This window comes from Bufo gargarizans, unplaced genomic scaffold (assembly GCF_014858855.1).
Source record: "Bufo gargarizans isolate SCDJY-AF-19 unplaced genomic scaffold, ASM1485885v1 original_scaffold_1195_pilon, whole genome shotgun sequence".
Taxonomy (NCBI): Eukaryota; Metazoa; Chordata; class Amphibia; order Anura; family Bufonidae; genus Bufo; species Bufo gargarizans.
This window is the reverse complement of record NW_025334271.1, coordinates 48,643-54,335: the sequence shown is the minus strand read 5'-3', so window position 1 is coordinate 54,335 and position 5,693 is coordinate 48,643.

The window sequence follows — 5,693 nt, the reverse complement described above, 5'->3', positions numbered from 1 at the left end:
CTCCCGTCACGCTACGTCTTTCCCGTATAAGCCCCGCCTCTTCAGCTTCAGCCAATGGAAGAGAAAGGCGGGAAGTGCAACCTGTTCCTGGAGTCTGTGAGACTATAAAAGAAGGTGACCAGGAGGATACAAGCAGCAGAAGTGTGAGGAGACTGTGAGACTGTGAGACTGTGAGACTGTGAGACTGTGAGACTGTGAGACTGTGAGACTGTGAGACTGTGAGACTGTGAGACTGTGAGACTGTGAGACTGTGAGACTGTGAGACTGTGAGACTGTGAAGAAGGTGACCAGGATACATACAGCAGAAGTGTGAGGAGGCTGTGAGACCATAGAAGGTGACCAGGAGGATACAAGCAGCAGAAGTGTGAGGAGGCTGTGAGACTATATAAGAAGGTGACCAGGAGGATACAAGCAGCAGAAGTGTGAGGAGGCTGTGAGACTATAAAGAAGGTGACCAGGAGGATACAAGCAGCAGAAGTGTGAGGAGGCTGTGAGACTATAAAGAAGGTGACCAGGATACATACAGCAGAAGTGTGAGGAGGCAGTGAGACCATAGAAGGTGACCAGGAGGATACAAGCAGCAGAAGTGTGAGGAGGCTGTGAGACCATAGAAGGTGACCAGGAGGATACATACAGCAGAAGTGTGAGGAGGCTGTGAGACCATAGAAGGTGACCAGGAGGATACACACAGCAGAAGTGTGAGGAGGCAGTGAGACCATAGAAGGTGACCAGGAGGATACACACAGCAGAAGTGTGAGGAGGCTGTGAGACCATAGAAGGTGACCAGGAGGATACATACAGCAGAAGTGTGAGGAGGCAGTGAGACCATAGAAGGTGACCAGGAGGATACACACAGCAGAAGTGTGAGGAGGCTGTGAGACTATAAAGAAGGTGACCAGGAGGATACAGGCAGCAGAAGTGTGAGGAGGCTGTGAGACCATAAAGAAGGTGACCAGGATACATACAGCAGAAGTGTGAGGAGGCAGTGAGACCATAGAAGGTGACCAGGATACATACAGCAGAAGTGTGAGGAGGCTGTGAGACCATAAAGAAGGTGACCAGGATACATACAGCAGAAGTGTGAGGAGGCCGTGAGACCATAAAGAAGGTGACCAGGATACATACAGCAGAAGTGTGAGGAGGCTGTGAGACCATAAAGAAGGTGACCAGGATACATACAGCAGAAGTGTGAGGAGGCTGTGAGACCATAAAGAAGGTGACCAGGATACATACAGCAGAAGTGTGAGGAGGCAGTGAGACCATAGAAGGTGACCAGGATACATACAGCAGAAGTGTGAGGAGGCCGTGAGACTATAAAGAAGGTGACCAGGATACATACAGCAGAAGTGTGAGGAGGCCGTGAGACTATAAAGAAGGTGACCAGGATACATACAGCAGAAGTGTGAGGAGGCCGTGAGACTATAAAGAAGGTGACCAGGATACATACAGCAGAAGTGTGAGGAGGCCGTGAGACTATAAAGAAGGTGACCAGGATACATACAGCAGAAGCGTGAGGAGTCCGTGAGACTATAAAGAAGGTGACCAGGATACATACAGCAGAAGTGTGAGGAGGCTGTGAGACCATAAAGAAGGTGACCAGGAGGATACAAGCAGCAGAAGTGTGAGGAGGCTGTGAGACCATAGAAGGTGACCAGGAGGATACAAGCAGCAGAAGTGTGAGGAGGCTGTGAGACTATATAAGAAGGTGACCAGGAGGATACAAGCAGCAGAAGTGTGAGGAGGCTGTGAGACTATAAAGAAGGTGACCAGGATACATACAGCAGAAGTGTGAGGAGGCTGTGAGACTATAAAGAAGGTGACCAGGATACATACAGCAGAAGTGTGAGGAGGCTGTGAGATCATAAAGAAGGTGACCAGGATACATACAGCAGAAGTGTGAGGAGGCAGTGAGACCATAGAAGGTGACCAGGAGGATACAAGCAGCAGAAGTGTGAGGAGGCTGTGAGACCATAGAAGGTGACCAGGAGGATACATACAGCAGAAGTGTGAGGAGGCTGTGAGACCATAAAGAAGGTGACCAGGATACATACAGCAGAAGTGTGAGGAGGCAGTGAGACCATAGAAGGTGACCAGGATACATACAGCAGAAGTGTGAGGAGGCTGTGAGACCATAAAGAAGGTGACCAGGATACATACAGCAGAAGTGTGAGGAGGCTGTGAGACTATAAAGAAGGTGACCAGGAGGATACAGGCAGCAGAAGTGTGAGGAGGCTGTGAGACCATAAAGAAGGTGACCAGGATACATACAGCAGAAGTGTGAGGAGGCTGTGAGACCATAAAGAAGGTGACCAGGATACATACAGCAGAAGTGTGAGGAGGCCGTGAGACCATAAAGAAGGTGACCAGGATACATACAGCAGAAGTGTGAGGAGGCTGTGAGACCATAAAGAAGGTGACCAGGATACATACAGCAGAAGTGTGAGGAGGCTGTGAGACCATAAAGAAGGTGACCAGGATACATACAGCAGAAGTGTGAGGAGGCAGTGAGACCATAGAAGGTGACCAGGATACATACAGCAGAAGTGTGAGGAGGCCGTGAGACTATAAAGAAGGTGACCAGGATACATACAGCAGAAGTGTGAGGAGGCCGTGAGACTATAAAGAAGGTGACCAGGATACATACAGCAGAAGTGTGAGGAGGCCGTGAGACTATAAAGAAGGTGACCAGGATACATACAGCAGAAGCGTGAGGAGTCCGTGAGACTATAAAGAAGGTGACCAGGATACATACAGCAGAAGTGTGAGGAGGCTGTGAGACTATAAAGAAGGTGACCAGGAGGATACAGGCAGCAGAAGTGTGAGGAGGCTGTGAGACCATAAAGAAGGTGACCAGGATACATACAGCAGAAGTGTGAGGAGGCTGTGAGACCATAAAAGAAGGTGACCAGGATACATACAGCAGAAGTGTGAGGAGGCCGTGAGACCATAAAGAAGGTGACCAGGATACATACAGCAGAAGTGTGAGGAGGCTGTGAGACCATAAAAGAAGGTGACCAGGATACATACAGCAGAAGTGTGAGGAGGCCGTGAGACCATAAAGAAGGTGACCAGGATACATACAGCAGAAGTGTGAGGAGGCTGTGAGACCATAAAAGAAGGTGACCAGGATACATACAGCAGAAGTGTGAGGAGGCCGTGAGACCATAGAAGGTGACCAGGAGGATACAAGCAGCAGAAGTGTGAGGAGGCTGTGAGACCATAAAGAAGGTGACCAGGAGGATACAGGCAGCAGAAGTGTGAGGAGGCCGTGAGACTATAAAGAAGGTGACCAGAATACATACAGCAGAAGCGTGAGGAGGCTGTGAGACTATAAAAGAAGGTGACCAGGATCCATACAGCAGAAGTGTGAGGAGGCTGTGAGACCATAAAGAAGGTGACCAGGATACATACAGCAGAAGTGTGAGGAGGCTGTGAGACCATAAAGAAGGTGACCAGGATACATACAGCAGAAGTGTGAGGAGGCTGTGAGACCATAAAGAAGGTGACCAGAATACATACAGCAGAAGCGTGAGGAGGCTGTGAGACTATAAAAGAAGGTGACCAGGATACACAGCAGAAGTGTGAGGAGGCTGTGAGACCATAAAGAAGGTGACCAGGATACATACAGCAGAAGTGTGAGGAGGCTGTGAGACCATAAAGAAGGTGACCAGGATACATACAGCAGAAGTGTGAGGAGGCCGTGAGACTATAAAGAAGGTGACCAGGATACATACAGCAGAAGTGTGAGGAGGCTGTGAGACCATAAAGAAGGTGACCAGGAGGATACAAGCAGCAGAAGTGTGAGGAGGCTGTGAGACCATAAAGAAGGTGACCAGGATACACACAGCAGAAGTGTGAGGAGGCTGTGAGACCATAAAGAAGGTGACCAGGATCCATACAGCAGAAGTGTGAGGAGGCCGTGAGACTATAAAGAAGGTGACCAGGATACATACAGAAGAAGTGTGAGGAGGCAGTGAGACTATAAAAGAAGGTGACCAGAATACATACAGCAGAAGCGTGAGGAGGCTGTGAGACCATAAAGAAGGTGACCAGGAGGATACAAGCAGCAGAAGTGTGAGGAGGCTGTGAGACCATAAAGAAGGTGACCAGGAGGATACAAGCAGCAGAAGTGTGAGGAGGCTGTGAGACCATAAAGAAGGTGACCAGGATACATACAGCAGAAGTGTGAGGAGGCTGTGAGACCATAAAGAAGGTGACCAGGAGGATACAAGCAGCAGAAGTGTGAGGAGGCTGTGAGACCATAAAAGAAGGTGACCAGGATACACACAGCAGAAGTGTGAGGAGGCCGTGAGACTTTAAAAGAAGGTGACCAGGATACACACAGCAGAAGTGTGAGGAGGCTGTGAGACCATAAAGAAGGTGACCAGGATACATACAGCAGAAGTGTGAGGAGGCTGTGAGACCATAAAAGAAGGTGACCAGGAGGATACAAGCAGCAGAAGTGTGAGGAGGCCGTGAGACTATAAAGAAGGTGACCAGGATACATACAGCAGAAGTGTGAGGAGGCTGTGAGACCATAAAGAAGGTGACCAGGATACATACAGCAGAAGTGTGAGGAGGCTGTGAGACCATAAAGAAGGTGACCAGGATCCATACAGCAGAAGTGTGAGGAGGCTGTGAGACCATAAAGAAGGTGACCAGGATACATACAGCAGAAGTGTGAGGAGGCTGTGAGACCATAAAAGAAGGTGACCAGGAGGATACAAGCAGCAGAAGTGTGAGGAGGCCGTGAGACTATAAAGAAGGTGACCAGGATACATACAGCAGAAGTGTGAGGAGGCTGTGAGACCATAAAGAAGGTGACCAGGATACATACAGCAGAAGTGTGAGGAGGCTGTGAGACCATAAAGAAGGTGACCAGGATGCATACAGCAGAAGTGTGAGGAGGCAGTGAGACCATAAAGAAGGTGACCAGGATACATACAGCAGAAGTGTGAGGAGGCTGTGAGACTATAAAGAAGGTGACCAGGATGCATACAGCAGAAGTGTGAGGAGGCTGTGAGACCATAAAGAAGGTGACCAGGATACATACAGCAGAAGTGTGAGGAGGCCCTGATAGATATAGCTCTGATCGTCTCTTATGTTATAAAAATGTGTTTGTCTGTCTGTCTGTAAAGACGTTCTTTATGTGCGACCAAACGACTGGACCGATCTTAACCAAATTTGCCACACAGGAACATCAGGTGTCCGGTAAGGTTTTATTGCGGGTCTCAGCTGTCTAGGACGTACCGTTACTGAGATATTCCTATAAGGCTAGTTTCACACTAGCGTTCGGCTGTCCGCTCGTGAGCTCCGTTTGAAGGGGCTCACGAGCGGACCCGAACGCTTCCGTCCAGCCCTGATGCAGTCTGAATGGATGCGGATCCGCTCAGACTGCATCAGTCTGGCGGCGTTCAGCCTCCGCTCCGCTCAGCAGGCGGACACAGCCTCCGCTCCGCTTGCAGCGTTCGGGTGTCCGCCTGGCCGTGCGGATCCGTCCAGACTTACAATGTAAGTCAATGGGGACGGATCCGTTTGAAGATGCCACAATATGGCTCAATCTTCAAACGGATCCGTCCCCCATTGACTTTTAATGTAAAAGTCTGGACGGATCCGCTCAGGCTAATTTCACACTTAGCCATTTTTTGCCAATATAGTGCAGACGGATCCGTTCTGAACGGAGCCACCGTCTG